This window comes from Crocodylus siamensis, chromosome 15 (genome assembly GCF_052110815.1).
Source record: "Crocodylus siamensis isolate JL-2025a chromosome 15, ASM5211081v1, whole genome shotgun sequence".
Taxonomy (NCBI): Eukaryota; Metazoa; Chordata; order Crocodylia; family Crocodylidae; genus Crocodylus; species Crocodylus siamensis.
The window spans coordinates 38565815-38584189 of record NC_143409.1 but is presented as its reverse complement, the minus strand read 5'-3'; the positions used below and the strand labels follow the sequence as shown (position 1 = coordinate 38584189).

The 18375-nt window shown below is 45.7% G+C and overlaps 1 protein-coding gene across 6 annotated transcripts in view; it reads left to right on the top strand.

Annotated features, from left to right (window-relative positions):
- The first annotated feature begins 9352 nt into the window (after positions 1-9352).
- RNF111 (ring finger protein 111) overlaps positions 9353-18375 on the top strand; it is an 83499-nt gene continuing 74476 nt past the window's right edge. For all 6 annotated transcript variants that reach the window (XM_090028697.1, XM_090028695.1, XM_090028699.1 and 3 more), the window contains exon 1: positions 9353-9553. The gene's annotated coding sequence lies outside the window, so the exon portion shown is untranslated. The remainder of the gene's footprint in view (positions 9554-18375) is intronic.

The window sequence follows — 18375 nt, the reverse complement described above, 5'->3', positions numbered from 1 at the left end:
GCCGACCTTCCTAAAGACCCTGACACCAAGTAAGCCCAAGTGTAATCTGTTGGTGCACTTGCCTTTCTCTTCTGAAAGCAAAACAAAGAGTAGTACAGGTGAAAAGACTATGTGAATCCCTAATCAACTATACATACATCATCAGTGATTCCTAATCTCAAGATTTAATGCCTTTAGTTCCTATAGCAAAAAAAAAAAAATCACTATTTTCTCCTCAGTATATTGACAGGACAGCTATAAATCTGTTAATACTGTGTAATGGGAAAGTGAGAAGACAGCTGTAGAAATTAGTTTCTGATCTGTAAGTTACTCTAGTTCCAATGTAATTAAGGTATAGGCTAGTGAAATGCCACAAAACTAATTGTAAATCAAAACTGATTATTCTCTATTTGGTGATTAAAATTATGCACCTTGGCTATGAAATAACTATTTAATCCCCTCATGTGAAGTCAGATTGTGGGCTGAAAGCAGTTCTTTGTTTGTTTTCAGTGTAAGTGTCCTTAATCCAGTCATTAGTTATGACTTGCAGTGAAAAATGTAAAAATAGATTTGATCCCACTTCCCACAATATGGATTGATGCAGCATGTCAGAGATCATGTTTGCCAACTTTTTGTGTTCAGCCTCTCATATGTACGACATATGGCTCTAAAAATGGAAATAGGGTGAATAATACCATAGATTTTTTTTCATCTCCAGCTTCTGCTATCATTTGAGAGAGTTTCTATTTTCCAGTTTCTCGACAGTTTTACAGCTATGTGAGGGATGCACCTCCCGTGAAATCAGAGCTTTTGAAAGATGCTAGAAGGATAACATTAGACAACTATTCCTGTATTTATCCAAGGAAATATACAGCACAAAGAGCAGCAGTGTTTGTTTTAGCTTCTGCCATAAGATTCAACCTTACTGTGTTTCACATTGTGCCCGCCTAGTCTTGAGAAGGCACTCCCTAGCTGCCCTGGAGCGTGCACCTGGGATTGGACGCAGTGCATGTTCCTGCGATCTGAGCAAGGGATCACATCACATTCTCTCTGAGGGAAACCCTAAAACTTTCCTGCCATGACTTTGGTCTTTCTTTCAGTGGTGAGGCTCCCTCCTGTAGTCCCCTGTGGGTTGGTCATGCTCCCTAGCAGGAGTTCTTGGGGCTCCACCTCCCGTACACCCCAGCCATACACCAGCCTTTATGACAACCACTTGATGATCTGTTGGCTCGCCCTCTGGTGTGGACTCCTGCACCCTCCTTGTTTATGGGGCCCTTGATGCCCAGCTATGGGCCTCTTCAGGATGCTGGGCTGTCCACAATGTTCCTTTGTGCCTTCCTGAATTGCACTACAGCTTGTAGCAACACCCTGACCGCTCTTGACCTTTGAGTGCAGCCCTGGGTCCTGACCTTCGTCTAGGGGTCCCTCCGGGGTATTAACAAAAAGGAATGAATTAACAAAGAAAGAAAAAGGGAGCAGGGTCTTGGCCCATCCCCACTCACAAGTCTGGCATCTGTGGCTCTTGGAGTCCCTCGACATCATCCTTGTCCCTTCAATAGCTTGTGGGCCCCTCTGAGGGGCCCATCCTCAGGCTTCTTGGTCCTAGCTGATGCAGCCTGTTCTTGGCATGGGAAGGACCCTTGCTGCTCGCTTCCTGCTGTGTCTCCCCTATGGTTTCTTTGCCACCGGCTTTTATTTTGGCCAGGCGGTGTTTGGTGATGACGTCACCTGCCCATGCTGCTTTTATCCAGAAATGGAGCTGGCTGATGAACCACATGGGTGCTCTGTCCTGGCACGGCTTGTTCATTTCTTCCTTTTCTGTAACAGGTAAGTTTGCCTTGCCTTCAGGGCTTTCTTTGTGAGACCAGGTTATCTCTGCCCCAAGTCATGCCATGGGGAGGGTCCCTTGTGCCCTCGTCTCCATTCCCCCAGGACACACATAAGCCACTGAATCTAGAGGATTCACAAAACAGAAAGTGGGGGGCACAACTGCCTATATCTTGGCCTCAAACAATGTCATGTTCTTACTTAATAAGAAACCACGTTCCCTGTATTATGGATAGAATAATTTAATATAGCATTGTGCTAATGTTGATGATGCTAATATTGTATATTGATTAGTGTGCCCTCCCCCTTTCCTGGAGAACATAGTGGTTCTGTGGTTAAATACTGTGCTACACCTTACATTTTCTTGCATTTGCCTATCTCTGGTGCCTCTGCATTCTTGAACAGTGAGGTTTGGCTACCAGCATCCAACACTAAGTTGCAAAAAAAAATTCTGAGTACCTTTTGCACATACATTTGTAACCCTTAAAGCATGTGTGCATCTGCGTGTAACACTTCATTCCTCTTTTTAGGTTTTAAGCAGGTTATACAATTACACATTGCATTTACAAGGTTTAAAATGTACTGTGGTCATTTTTACCACATATGCTTAACTCTTGGATAGATGCTTAACTTGATGCAAGTCATCCCGTTGAAGTTGTTACAATTTCTAAGTTAACCAGAGATGAAAGTTTCTGCCAAAGCTACTGTCCAGGAGTCCATGGACAGAGACTGTTTAGATTCTGGACTTTTAAAGTTAGTGGGCATAAACCCTCTGCTCCAGGAGCGGTCCTGCTCTTTCATAGATTCCTAGATTGTAAGGCCGGAAGGGACCTCAGAAGATCATTGGGTCCAGCCCCTTGCACCAAGCAGGAAAGATAACTGGGGGTCAGGTGACCCCAGCAAGGTGACTGTCTCATCTCCTCTTGAAGATTTCCAAGGTAGGTGATTGCATCACCTCTGAAGGGAGCTTATTCCACAGCCTGGACACCCTGACTGTGAAGCAGTTTTTCCTAGAATTGAGCCTGAATCAATCTTCCAGGAGTTTGTGGCCATTTCTCTTCGTTTTCCCCTCAGGTGCCCTGATGAACAGGTGTTCACTGAGCCCTTGATGTACTCCCCTGGTGTAGTGGTAAGCTGCTACCAGGTCCCCTCTCAGTCTTTTTTCTCAGACTGAAGAGTCTCAGATCCATCAGCCTTTCCTCATATGGCTTGCCTTTTAAGTCTCTGATAATATGGGTGGCCCTTTGTTGGACTCTCGTAAGCTTGTCCATGTCCTTGTTAAAGTGTGGTGCCCAGAACTGGATGCAGTACTCCAGTTGCAGTCTCACCAGTGCTGAGTAGAGCGGAAGAATCAACTTGGTTTTGCCGGAGATGCTTTGATTGATGCATGCTAGAGTATTATTTGTTCTGCTGGCTACAGCATTGCACTGCTGGCTCATATTCATACTGTGGTCTATTATTACCCCCAGGTCCCTTTCATTCATGGTGCTAGTCAGTTTGGTGCCGCCACGCCTGTAGGTATGTTGGGAGGTGGAACACTTCACATTTCTTGACGTTGAACTTCATCAGATTCCGATTCACCCAACTTGCTAGCCTGTCTAGGTCCACTTGTATCTGTAGCCTATCTTAAAGTGTGACCACACTCCTCCATAACTTGGTGTCATCTGTGAACTTGGCCAGTGAGCTCTTCACCCCTCACACCCAAATCATTAATAAAGATGTTGAAAAGTACTGGACTGAGTACTAAGTCCTGCAGGACACCGTTGCCCACTTCTCGCTAGGATGGCAGGGACAGATCCATTCACTATGATTCTCTGGGTCCTATCTTGCAGTTTCTCACCCACCTGACTGTCTCAGAGTCTTTGCTAATGAATCAAAATGCATTCTTCTGCCAATTGGCATTTTTTCTATCTTCTGCTAAGGTGAATTTTCTTCATCCAGGTGCTTAGCTCTGCCGGAGCCTAAGGAAAACAGTGAGAGGAACTTTGTAGCTTTTCTCAAATGTCTGAGTTGCTTCATATAGGATTGAAATCCCTGGGACTCCACAGCTGAGAGTTCTGAAAGAAAAAATGAGGGGTTCCATGCTATCCTCTGTAGTATCCATTATCAGGAATGAATAGATCAAATCTGGAGCAAATCTCCCTATGCCTGTTAGGTTCTATGGTCAGCGATTAGCACTCTAACAGTGTTCAAGGTCCTATTAGTATAATAAAGGAAAAACTAAATAATTAAACATAATTGCAACTTTGTTATTACATTTTTTTAATATTGAAAAAGCATTAAAGGGCAGTTTTGAAAATTGGCTACTTTTTGCAAAAAATAGAAAAAAAATCTTTGAATAAGGGTAATGTTCTGCTCCCTACACCTCCCCATGCAAAACTTCCCACTCAGTAAAATGCTTCATTGTTGGAGCTGGTCTGACACCATTTTCATAATGACCTTTCCCAAAAAAGGCTGTTACGAGATCAGTCAATAATTGCCAAAGCAATTTCTAGCAAGTGTTATTTGGGGAGAGAGGATATTTGAGTACTGCCAACAGCTTGTACTCTGAGGGGGAGGCATTAGCAATCATAGTCAATAAATCTGCCATGAGGGACAAGGCTTCATCTCAGGCAGTTGAGTGGAGCTCTGCCAGAGCATCTAGAGCCTGTGACTTTGAAATTGGTAGAATTTTAAGGTAATGTTACAAAACCAAGCCAGCAAGAAAACTACTGACCCCAGGTCTCTGTCACATTTAAGGATGTCCTTTACATCCTTTGATACATTGTTATTGTTCATGTGATGATCTATTAATGTGCTAGTGAACAATGCCGTAGCCTAGGTAGGAAAAGAGGGATCTTCTGGGTCATCAAGGCCTGGCACCTTCCAGTACAAGCAGCAACATGGTGTAACCTCACATACATACATTTATCAAGCTCCATTTTAACAGTAGTTTGGTTTTTGGCTTCTGCTCAGACTGGCAGCGTGAGAGGGGAGACAGGAGTCCCCCCAGCGTGGCCCAGACCCCTAAACAGAGTGCGACCCAGGGAGAGAGGGGCAGAACACCAGCTGGGAGCTGCCTACTCTGGAGCTGGGAGGCTCCAGCTCTAGCCACAGCTTCCCAGAGAAGAGGTCAACTGTCTACCTGGAGGCCCCGACCAGTGAGGCAGGAAGCAGGCTCGGGGTCGGCAGGAGAGCCTTGCTGAGAGGCAGCAATCCGGTGGGACGCCACTGGGGAGCTACAGGGCTCCTACCAGGAGCTCCAGAACTGTGGCTGAGGGCAGACCCTCAAGCCCTCAACCATCCTTGGATGGCTCTGAAGGGGGCAGAGCATGGAGAACAACAAGTCCCCTAAAGGGGAAGAGGAGTGATGTTGGTGAGAGGAGCCAGGATGACATGACCTCAGGTCAGCTGGGCTCTAGGGCAGGGATGCCAGAAGAACTGGTAGGGGTGGGGCACAAGGGTGCCTCCCAGTAGCCCCACCAGTTAGAGGAGAGAGGATGAAAAAGCCCCTGGGGGGCAGGGGTTAGAAAGGAGCCCCAAGAGAAGAGAGAGGGAGAGAGAGAGTCAATCTTGGGAGCTCCACTGGCAGGCGCTAGCATTTTCAGTTGAGTTATAGATGACCCCAGCAAGGGCAAGTTTATTTTCTTGAAGAGGGGGAAACTAGCCCAAAGACCAGTGGTGAACACCTGAAGGTGCATGGCCCAGAAGATCCAGCCCTTGCAAGGCGGGCAGTGTGGGGGAAATCTGTGGGGAGCAGCATCAACCCAGGCCAAAGGTGTGGTAAGGGTGGGGTAAAGGGGAGGTTTGGAGCCCCACAAAGACACCCCTGGGGTTGAGACCTCTCTGGGCCCCCAACAGGGAACTGTCTCCCCAACAAATAACACCAAAGACATGGCAGGAGAGAAAAAGGGTCAGTGTCTAGACCATCTAAGTGGCACCAGAATAGGGTTTCACCCTGATGTCACTGGGGGGTAAGGCACCGAAGAAGAAGTCCCCAAAGCCTTACAACGCCTACCAGCAACAGGCAGGTTGTTCCAGAACTTTCTGGCTTTGACCTTTAGAAATTTTCTTACAATTTCCTGCCTAAGTTCATTCATGGCCATTGTATAACTTTGTTCTTGTGCCAATATTGTCCTTAGGCTTAGACAACTTTTCATCCTCCCTGGTGCTCACCCATTATGATAGCCAACAATCATATCCTCTTCAGTGTCTGATTTGCAAAGCTAAAGAAGCCAAACTCTTCTAGTCTTCTCTTATGACAGGCTCTCTACTCCCCTAATTTTTCCATGTAGCTTTTTCCTGTACCTGTTCTAGTTTGGGTTAACTTTTATTGAACATGGGTGATTAGAAGTGAACACAGTAGTCCAGCTGAGGTTATACCAACTCCTTGGATAATGGTATTAGTATTTTTCTATCTCTATTGAAATCGTCCCAACTGGTATATTTTAGACTATATTTGCCTTTTTCACAGGGTGGCTCACAGTACCCTTGCTTTTTCCTACTACCTCATTTCCAATTCACGAGCTTCCAGCTTACACAGTAGTTGTTATTAGTCTGTACATGCATGACCTTGCATTTTGCACTACTGAATTCAGTCTTATTTCTATTACTTGTCATCAAGATAATCCAAGTCTTTTTGTCATATCTTGATCATCCTGTTAATTGAGAATACATCCTAGCTGTGTCATAAGCAAATTATCAGCATAGTCTCACTTCTTGTGCCAAGGCAATTAATGAAAATAATAAACAAACATTGATTTCAAAACCAGTGTTTGAGAAACTCCATTACTAACCTTCCTCCAGTCTGATACTTTCCCTTTCAGCACAACATGTTGCTATCACTGCTTTTTTAATTCTTTACTCGCCTTACAATTCTTCTAACTCCTTCCATCTTCTCTATCTTAACTAGTAATTTCCTAGGTTGCATCGTATAAATGCTTTTCTGAAGCCACACTAAATGAGATCTACTGCATTTCCTTTGTATAGAAATCCAATATCAGTTTAGTCTGCGATGATCTACCTTTAGTACACCTATGTTGCACCTATATCATTTTCCATTTGCTTCCATGTCTTTACTCTTTATTTTAGCATTTGTTCCAACACCTTATGTAATATTGAGGTCAGATCATTGGGCTTGTATGATAATGATGTTCATCAGCGCAGAGGCACAATAGCTAATGGAAATGAGAGTATTGAAACCAAAATTAGCAGAAGCAACATGTAGCAAAATGCTTTTTTATGACTGAAACCCCTAGATACAGACCAGGTTTTTAAAGCTTCTCTTTAATTTACAGTTAATCAGCTCATGAGCCAGTGTTCTGTTCTATAGCTTGTCTATAATGTTGTCATTACCAGGGATCCAGGTTTTCTGTTCCCCATGGAAAAAATGTGGTAAAACCCAGATTTTCTCACTTTCAGGAGAAAAATCCAGGAAACAGTGGCTTTCCCCATGCAGGCTTGTAGAGTTGCAGCCTGCAAAGGGCTGGGGGGAGCGGGAGGAGTGCAGTCAGGCAGGGGTCACCATGTGCATGTGCTCATCTGTGCATGCACATGGTCATCAGGCAGCCTGGAGAGCAGGTTCTGTGGGTAAGTCGGGGGGAGGAGATATTGAGGTCCCCATAGAGAGGGAGGGAGGAAGTTGAGCAGGGGTAGGGCTGGGGCTGCTGCCCAGCCCAGGCAGTGCCTGGGGCCTGGGGCTGGAATGCACAACCACAGGGCCCAGCTGGGGAGTGAGATGGGGCCATGGGTGGCTCATTTGGGGGATGGCAGGGTGGCTGATCCCTGCTGCTGTGTGTACTCCTGGTGGAGGAAAGGGGCACATGCTCCCCAGATTTGTGTGCAGGGCAGATGCAGGCTGCCCATTGCCAGCTCAAGCTCCCTGTCCTGCTGCCCTGCCTCTGTGGTTTCCAGAGCCCAACAGGAGGGACTTGGCAAAGCAGGGCAGAATGGGGCCAGGAAACTCAATGCCACCACCTGGAGTCCTGCACCACCATAGTGAGGAGCCCTCTGCCCCCCCCCGGCAGTACCAAGGGTGGTGGCATGGAGTTGTGCCCCTTGCTGCTGCCGCTATGGCAGTGTGGAGCTCCCGATAGTGGCATCAGCCTCCCCGCTCTGTCATGCTGTGCCAGGTCCCATGGAGGCCAGGGGAGGGCAGGGAGGCTGCATTTACCCCCTGTCCCCCAGTGGGCTCCACTCCGGTGGTGCCGCTTGTGGCGAAGGGGGAGTTGTGCCTGTGCTGTGCTCTGCCACAGCAGCTGCTACCTCCCATGGGTGGCAGCTGGGTTTTGGACAGTGTTGTGGGGGGAAGGGGGCTGTGGATCATCCCTGGACCCATAGCCCTGGCAGCTGGGAGGGGCAGGGAGCTGTGAGTGGGGAGGGGTACTGGCAGGAGTGGTGGGCTCTGGGTTGGGAGTGAAGGGCATCAGAAGGGTCCAGGGGGTTGTGGGTCAGGAGTAAGGGACAATGGCATGGGCAGGCCACTGGCATATCAGGACTGCTCAGCACTACAAAGCAGTGTTTTAGAGGAGGATAGCTACAGCTGGACCAATGTCCTGGTGAGTGGAGGGGCATGGGGAGCTCTGATTTTCCATGATAAAAAAACCCGAAATCAAATGCCAGAATGTATAGATATTTAGAATTTATTATGATTGAGGCACTGGTAGGCTTCCAAATTGCTTTAAAATTGTAAGCACATCAGTAAAACATTGTATTATACATAATGGTGTTTCATTTTAATCATGGAAAAATACAGATTTTGGGGGGCTTTTTAATCGGAGAACTTGCAATATTTTATCAGAGAGTTTGCGATTTTTAAACAAAGAAAAGTGGGATCCCTGCTCGTTACTTGCTGAAAGCAAGTCTACACCAGTATCGCCTCTTGGCGGTGCTGCCAAAGCCCCTAGAACTTGCAGTATTGCCAGCTCCCAGGATTTTTGGCATTCGGGAATGTGACTCTTTCTTTTATATATATATATATATATATCTCATTGTATTGTATTTATAATAGTATATATAATATATAAAAGAAAGAGCCAAGTCTCTCATTCCTGAAGCACAGACTAAGAACAAGGCCAACAATCCTGAGTGCTGGCAGCACTGAACTGAAGTAACCCAAAGGCTGATGCAGAGGGAAGAAGCAGGCCCTGTGCCCCGCCCTGTCTCTGCATCACGCCCGATTCCTTCTCGCGCTTGGCATTGTCACCGATCTTCTGATGTCCAGCTACATTTTATGCAGACAAGTTTCCAGCCCTGGGCACGGGAGAGGAGATGGCCCAGGTGAAGCAAGTGCTCCAGGAAAGGCCATGAGCCAAAGAGCAAATTCAGTGGATTCAGCATTTACTATTTCAAAAGCTCCTGCGTGGCTCACGCTTGAGCAGGCCCTAATCCGCGGCTGCTGCAGCACCCGGGGTCGGGCCGGGGCCAGGCAATGGCCCCGCCGCAGTGGTCACCTCCGCCCGGGAGGGGGCGCTGCCGCATAGGCCGCGCCCCTGCAGGCGCCGCCTGGGGTCGCTGGCGGAAGGAGGAGCGCTGTCCGGCGCAGCTGCGCTTTGCGGGCTGCCGTAAAGCAGCAGCAAGTGTCGCGCTGCCCCTAGGGAGGGAGGGATCGGCGGCGGCAGCGGGGGCTGCGCAGCAAACAAAACCGCGAGCGCCCGGGCTGCGCCTGCCGCGGGCTGCGCTCGGCGCGGCCGGAAGGGCCGTGGGGCAGGGCGCGGGGCCTGGCGGGCCGAGCTGACACCCGCCGCCCGGGCCGGCGCCGATGTGTGAGGTAGGTGGGGGCGGCTCCGCGCCGGGCCGGGCTCGGCCGCTGTCCGGGGCGCGGTGACGCAGCGGGGTCGGGAGCTGTTTCTTCCCTGGCCCCGACGAGGCGAGGGGCTGCTCGGTCCCACGGGTCCCCGCCGAGGCAGCGCCTGCCGCCCGCAGGGCCCTTCGTTCGCCTCGGCCCCGCCGCAGTGTCCTTCAGCCGGGCCGCGGGCGTGGGTCCTGAGGCTGCACCTGTTGAAATCGGGGTCTGGTTCTGCTTTAACCCGCGAGCAGGCGCCTCCCTGGGCCCTGCCTGAGTGGGTCCTTGACAGCTGTAGAAGGAGTGGAGGAAATTGTGGTGCCAAAGAAGGGGAGTTGCCGGCCGACTCGGCTGCTGCACCGCTCCTTGTGCTTTCCTGTGTGCTGCTACAAGGGTCTTTATGGGAAAGAAGCCTTCAGCCACCACTAAAAGGTGAACTGCTGCCTTAACCTTCACCTTAAGCTGGAGCGTTTTTTATTTAAAGAGCTCCCCTGCTTCTTGTGACCAAATCATGGATGAACCAAAGCAAATGTCACTCATCCCAGGCTGGCACTTGCTGGTCAGTGACTGGCTCGTATTAAATCCTTCTTTTAAAGAAAAAAATCACATGGGTTACTTCCTTGCAACAAATCAAGATTATGTATTTCATTTCAATATGAGAGCCTATGGAAGTGTTAATAGCAGTGCTTCACAACCAAGTCACAGTTGAATTCTCCTGGAAGGTATTTATAGACACTCTTACTGTGGCATTGGGTGAGGTCTGAGGCAGAATGACTGACTTGCTTGGAGTCATCATGGCTTCAGTTATCCTTTCAACTACTGCTGCTAGTGAGTATGGTTTGTGTGTGTGTATGAAATGACTTGACAGAATTGCATCTCGATGTCATCATGAGGAGTACAGTTTCTGCTTTTTTGTGAAGATGCATGCAGCCGGAATGAGTTGTCTGCAAATTGAAGAATATCAGCACACCACCAGTATATATGCTTTTCTTTTTGTTTTTAGCTGATAGTTGTGTTACTACCGCAGCTATGCTAGAAACATTTTGCTGAAAAGTTAAATTGGGGGTTAACCTGAAGCTTCAATAAGGTAAATTAACTTGTAAGGCTACAACTCCTTGATCCTAAGTTTATGATGTTTGCCTTGGAGTAATGTTCCTAGTTACCAAAAAATAATGCTTGCAGCTTTACTGCTGAACAAATTGCAGTTTATGTAACAGGCTGAGTTTAACCCAAGGTTGAAACTAAGCACACTAATGATATTTCTGGAGTGATTGTATCAGTGTTCGTGTACTCTCTTGTTTTGTCAAGTGCATTTTTACATGCATCCATGCTGCAGAGCATGCTCTGTATGCAGGTGGCCATGTACACATTGTGCTATATTGAAGCAGTGCTTGTTACAGTTGCTAAGGCAGTATTGAACATTTTTTATTACTCCCTACAGTAGAGAGATGAATTCATAGCATATCGTAGGAGAACATGTCTGTCCTTCCTGGGGTGCTGTACTGAAATGTTCCTTGTCTGCCAGCACATCTAGCCAAGGTGTTTCTGGCTCTGTACACTCTGCTTCATGTTCCTCCCAAATGGAGCTGCGCCATGGATTCAACACCAGAAGAAGAGTTCTTCCTGCTTGTCACTGTGTATTGTTATTGCATAATACCAAGAGAGGGTCCTTTGAAACAACAGTGATGGAAATTCTGTAGCAGTTTTTGTTCTCTAGAATAGGTGTGGCCAACCCTGGCATACATGCCACAAGTGGCATGGCTAGCTGGTGCATGTGGCAGATTACACAGGAGACAGAAAGCAGACCAAGCGGTGGAAGGGGATTAGTTTCAGACTTGGAGAGGGTGTGGGGCTAATTTGTGGCATGCATGACAAAAAGGCTGGCCCCTGCTGTGCTAATGTTATGGCAGATTTGTGGTTGGATTCCACCCTAAAGCAGTTGTGGTATGGGATGCTTACTGACATCAGCTGGAAATTCCCCCATGCATAGAGAAGTATTCTCAGTACAGGACCTACGGCACTCTTGGACTGCATTATTATGCTGATCTCTGATAACCAGTGGTGGCTACTGAATTTGTGCATTAGGAAGCATGCATTTGCAGAGACACATGTGGAGTATGTCAGGACGTGAAATGAGCCATTGCTGGTCCACAAGTGGCTTGCTGTAGCAACCTCGGGCAGCTGCAGGCCTGCGGTTAATCAGTCTAATGTTGGTAAGCCAACTTTTCAGGTTGTGCTAGCAGATGTTTGAGGTGTTTGAACATTGTGTTCACCTACAGATAAGTGCATTGGTTATACCCACTGGAGTGATAGCTTGAATGCTCTTCCCAGACTGTGTACTGTGGTCATTAATGGCACTTGTGATGGGCAAATGTAGGGGAACATAAATCCCAAATGCAAAGGCTGGATTGTTCTGCATCTCTAGAGGTAGACTCGAGATAAGTGAGATCTGATATTAACTTGTTGAGTAACTAGAGACTTAGAAAAATATGTTGAGGGTTTGTGTACCCACTGTTCTAGGGTATCCTGCCATAGCTTTCCCATGAGGACCTAGGAAAAGAAGGTTTAATTGCATACTTTACAGTTGCAGGGTGGTAGTGTAGTGTACACTTGAAAGGCTGTCAAGGCAGGAAGGTGTTGCCTGTCAAGCCATTGACAAAATGCAGTCTGCATTCTTTTAACATTCTGTGCAAAGCCAAAGGTGTAAACAGTTTTGAGTAACTGTTTTAACCAGCAGGTGCATCTGTCTTCACTGGGGCTGAGTTAAAGCAAGCAAGGGACTTCAGGGATGCCTTATTTACATACGCATTGCAGGGGGTTGTGAATAAGGAGATGATGCTGTGTTTTGTTAAGTTGTAATGTGCATGGTAAGGTTTGCTAAACAATTTACATTGTTACGGTTTTATGATTCTGAACTTAAATGGATTAAAATTATTTATTAAAATGTTTGTACAGACCTTAGTGCTACTTCTTTTTCTGAAGCATGTGCGCCAATGCATAGTGCATTTAAACACTTTATTAATAAAACATATCCAGTACTTTTAGAAAAAAACAGTGTGGGCATCCCAACCATGTGTCAACATATAGGTACAGAACAAGTGACCCAGAATGTAGAATAGGCTGAGAAAGGAGTGGAGCTACTCAGCATCACCCTTCTCCAGTATCAACATTGGCTGGAGAAGTGCTTGGAGAAGACTCTGCCTTTTTTTTCTAAGGTTGTAGTCTCCCAGACTGCAGGTTGCTACTGTAACTTGTCCTTTTGTTCAACCACTGATTGTATTTGAGGAACTCTGACAAGTCTGTTTTACTGGTTGGTCCTCTTTTAGATTTCATCTTTCTCTTTAGTATACCAGATAATCATCTGGCTTGCTAAATATATTACATTAATTCAACTCTGAACTGTCTCATTCCTGGGTATATGACTTGATTATATCTTCTGCATCGTAATGCTGCACATAGATACTCTTACCATATCCTTTATTTAGCTTTTATCCACTGGCCTTTTCAGAAGTGTCTGCCAGTGACACTTGAAAGGCTGTAGAAATGCCATGTTAGGAGAAAGTATTTGAAATCCATTTAAAAAAAATTGGGACTTGCCAGGAATGGAGTCTCTTCAGAGGGTCCTGGTAAGAATAATGGGTTCAGAATTTCAGAATGGCAAAGCTCTGAAAGCTATAAATCTGTTAGTGGGTCCACAGTAGGGGAAGGGGGGGTGATACTATTCTCCAACGAGTAGGATTCCATTAGTTTGCAAAGGAGGTCTTTTTTGATCTGGTGACTGAATGCACAGCCTGGTGAGCTATTAAGACAAAAGTTTATAGTTTGCTTTGCCCAACGATCTCATCAACTGACTAGACTGACTGTGACTCAAATGTCAAGCATCACCATGCAGGAGTGGGTTAAAATTTGAGTGAAACTTAGCTGAAAGCATTGTGATGCAGAAGCTTGGTAGCAATGAAACTCTTGCTCCTTTGCAATCAGAACAGCCCACAACAAGAATGGATAGGACATCAGATGCTGCATTGAAAGAGCTTTAGATCTACAAACGCTACTGGGACTTATAATCTAGGCTCCTTGGGATGCTGTGGAAGTAGCTGGGAAATGTATGACCAGGCTCCAAAGAGCAGTGTACATTAATGCTGGCTTGTGCTTGTTCTTAACTTTATTTTCCTGATTCTTTTCTTAACAGTAAGCATTTATTTAGTAAATATGAATTGTTGGCTGCTTGTTCAGATGTTTTCTTTTGGTATCCATCTTATTTCCAAGTGACTGGGGAGAGGGGTGGCGGTAGGAAGAATGAGGAAGGAGGATCAGGGGAAAGAGTGTGGTGTCTACACTCAAAACAACTAAATAAATCACTTCTGGTATCTCCCTCACAATAATTGTATTTCATATTGCAACATAGCCTGAAAATTACTCCCAGATATTATAAACATAAAAGTAAAGCTGTTACTTGCCAAATTCTGGCAATGGGTCCTGTCTCCTCTCCTGGCTGTTCCATATTTGAAGATGTTTTGGGAAGAAGGGTCCAGGATGTTTTCATGTTTATATAGGGCATCAGGGCCTGATTCCAATTCTGGAGTCTATTCCCAAGACTTGCCCTGTTCCCCACCTCATGCTACTGAGTTCCCCTTCATTTAAAAACAAAACAAATGAAAACATACCATCCATGTTCATAAGATGTTCATAGACCAGAACTGAGCTCTGTATTGGGAGTGGTGTTTGCAGCCTCGTTGAGGCACATAGATGGATTTGGTATTCCCTTCCTCTGCGTTGTAGTAGGTAGATTTGTAGTGCTTAATCCATTTCCTGCCCTGGAAATCAGTTTGGTTCAATCCTGTCAAATATCCAGACAGCTGGCAGAGATACAAATGCAGGTTTCTGGTGCTTCTTTCAACATCGTGGGCCTACTGTTATGTTAGAGATTGGTCAGCAACTTGGTGTGCTTCTTTGATCATTAGCAGATTCTGGACTTATCTTCTTGGGAAGCTATGTATATGAGAGCACTGCGCCATAGTGGTGTGGGTAGTGTTTTGTATACTGGAGGCTAGTAGGAAGTTAAAAGGGCTAGAACATGCAGAAATTGTGAAGAACTGGCCAAAAAAGGAACTTACCAGCTTGTGCTTAAGCTACCTCCACACTTTTAAGTGGCCGAGTAGAAACACATCTTAAGGTGTAAAGCATATGTTGGCCTATGAGTTGGCCCATATCCCTGCAGGTATAAGGAGTAGGGCCAGTATACCTGTAAATGTGCCTTAAGGTTTCCTTTGAATTGGACAAGCACTTTAGCATGTCTTATACTTAAAGTGTGGACTTTAGGTATAGGATAAAAAATTTAAGTTAGGCTCTCTTGTTGCCAACCCAGTTCAATTATTTTGGTTCCATGAATTCTAATTACTCTTGCTAGTAATCTGACTTATTCTTAACAGAACCCAGTTGTCTGCATCAGTGGCTCTCAACCTTGTTAGATTCCAGGTACCCCTTGAAAAATGCTAGTTCTTAGCTCTCGCTCATTTTGACAATGTTCAAAATAATAAAAGCAGTTTTCTGTTCCAGAGAATTCAAAGACCACCAAAGGTCAAAATGGTTTTGACCCTATGGATTCCTGTTAGGTATTTCTGGGTTTATCTTGTGAATCATGTGAAAATGTATACCTAGCAGTGTTGATATGGCATGACAACCTTAAAAGGCTCTTGGACAGCCTGGTTGAGAATCACTGGTCTACTGGAAAACCTTGCTAAGTATGTCACTTTTTTATAGCATTAAAAAAGCCTTAGGTCTACTAATTAAGCATGTATCTTTAAAAAAAAGAAGAAGAAAAAGCTCCGAAATATTTCACCGGTAGATAATTGTGTGCCTTTCCCAGCTTGTGAGAATTCTATACTTGCATTAGTATACTGGGAGAAATTTTACCTTGAATTCACTCTGTAATAGTAGCTATCAAAGGGAATGTCCCTGAATTCTTTCCTGTGTTTTATAGTAATAATTTCACAATGTTACTATGTAGTTTCCATTCCTATTTGCTTTTCTGTGCTTTTCTTTCCTTTTAAGTAGTTGTCTTTGATAACCTTCCATCTGAACTTTTTATAATTGGGCAGATAAAAACAAAATGCATTTAGTAAACCTATTAAAGCTGGCTGTCAGTATGTGGTAAACTGTTTAGTGATTTAAACTTGCTCTTACTAAAATGGGTTTTAAAACATTCTATTTTTAAAGGTTATTAGGGAGTATGATGGGTCTATTGTTGTAGCTAGGAGGAAAACTTTAGAGCCTCCTGTAGGCTTCTGGTTGAATCTTGTATTATTGGCATAACTTCTTTTAGTTTTATTTTGAAATTTTAGTTTTTAAGTATTTCACATAATTATGTAAGTTTTACATTTCTTATTCATACAAATAATTATGACTGTGTACCGGGATTATTGAAGCTAGCTGCATACAATAATACAGTTTCTAAAATCAAAACCCAGAAAACCCAAGCTTTCGAATTACAAGCTGTTCAACATTGAATTGCCCTAATGCAGGAGTGGTGAACCTACAGCAGACATACCACAAGTGGCACAGGTACCTTGTAGAGGTGCACCAATATATCGGTCCACTGGCACTGATAAATGCCACATGCATGCAAACAGATACTGCATGCATGTGGCTTGGAAAGGAGCCCAGCAGCTTGGAGATCAGCATCTGGCTGGTAAGTTGGGGGAGGGAATGGGGCCACCTGTGGCTCCATCTGCTGCCCTGCCCTGGCTGGGCAGCACCTGCCCCAGCCCCACTCTCTCCTTCACCATAGGGTCTTCAATCTGCCCCCCCCCCCCAATCCCATCTCCAGCAGACTTACAGGCCAGATGCTGCTCTCCAAGCTGCAGACTGCATATTGGCAATGGGATCGGTATTGGCTGATATGGCTTGTTAATAATTGTCTGTCAGTATCAGCAAAAAAATCTTTAAAAAAGATGTACCCTGAGTACCTTGTGTGGCACAGTGGCAGATCAGGTGGGGGGAGGGGGTTGGCACTGTACTTGAAGGGTGCATGCCTGCCAAAAAGGTTGGCCCCCTGCAGTTCTAATGTTCTTCGTTGTCTTTCATTTGGAAATAAGTGGAATATCACACAATGTTCAGAATTACTATAGCAGTCTTTAACTTTCAGAAATGATGCTAATATTCTAAATTAAGTTCACAGTGAAATAAATAATCTTGTGTGCTACTCCTTAAGTTACCTGATTGTGCACCTGCATGAGCCCCACTTCCCATCACCATAGTGGTTTGTTGAGGTTAGCTGATCCTTCACATCCTTCTTGGGGATTTATAGATGGGAACAGGAAGCTGTCAGCTGTCTTCATGGTAAATAGTTGGTTGTGGATGCTGTTAACTGGCTCAAGGTGAATGCCAACAGTATAAAGTTGATAAATAAGACTAGAGATGGCTAAATTAAGTGCAGGTTTGTTTGGTTTTTTTTGGGGGGGGGGGGAGAGGAGGGGTTGAGCTCCTTATTGCAATGTAGAGACCAAGTAGTTTCACCATTAACAAACTGCCAGGCTAGTGTTCTCTCAGCTTGCAGGTCTGGGGTTTTACGTACTCATGTAGCTTTAAATCCTTTAGTACTTTAGACATGTAACAAGTATTCTAGTGTGGTGTTCACCAGCTGCCTCATGTCTATGTAAATGCTTCCTCCTCCTAGGTCTGGTCTTTTTGCCTCTTTGTGAGGGAGGCATGGAGCATATAATGGATGGCTTTCTCTTGGGCCAGAAATATAGGGCTTTCCAGATTCCTCAGAATAGATTTCCTCAATCCCAAAAACTTTCAGAAAAGCCTGTGTAAGAATGGATTACCAACCAAAAAATTAGTCATGATTTTTTGGGGTTGGAGGGGAACACGGTGTACTTGTGGAGGTGTCATCAGAGTTCAGGGTAGATTTGATTTAAATCAAACCGATTTTAAATTTCTGGTCAGGAATCCTTGACTTTAATCATTGTTCTCTACAAAAAGTTCATTCTTGTTGTTTGATATCCTTTATTCATTTAACTTCTTGAAACTTTGCACTTTTAGAGAAAGGTAAGGGCTTGACTGTATGTACACAAACTTGCAAAGAGACAATAGGCTTGATGGGTGGGTAATCAGGTCAGTTATAGCACATGCCATATACTGCTATTAACAAGGATGTTATCTCTGGAGATGACAAACTTTCCCTATGCCTGAAGAAGAGCATTAGTGCCCAAAAGCTTCCAAAGAACAATTTTTTTTCCAACTATTTAGTTGGTCTAATAAAAGATATTGCATCTATCCAACGAACCTTGTCTGCCTATGATCTCTGAAGACACAAATCTGTAGTTTGAGAACTGAAACTAAGCATCACAGAGATGCTTAAATGGGATCTTCTAGACCGGGGTTGTCAGCTGGGGGTATGTGTACCCCCAGGGGTACTTGAGAAGGTCCTAGGAGGAATGTGTGGGCAGGCAGGGATGGAACACCACCACCCACTACCCCATGTGGCTGCCTCCCAGGAGCAGGGCCTGGGGGGGGGCAGGGGGAGAATCAAGGGCAGCGGCACCCTTCTGCGGGCTGCTTGGGTATTGCCCAGCTGGCCGAATGTGGCATGGGGGGTTGGGAAACGAGCATGCCACGGATGCTGCCACCACCACCCCCCACCCTGTGCTGCCACTGCTCTACATCTAGCCATGTGCCAACCACCTCGGCCCCTTCTTTACCCCCCTCCCCCACTCCGTGTCCAGCCAGGCACCCTCCTTCCCCCCTGCTCTGTCTGCCTGTGTGCCACCCCCTCAGCTCTGCGGCTGGGGGTACACTTATTTAAA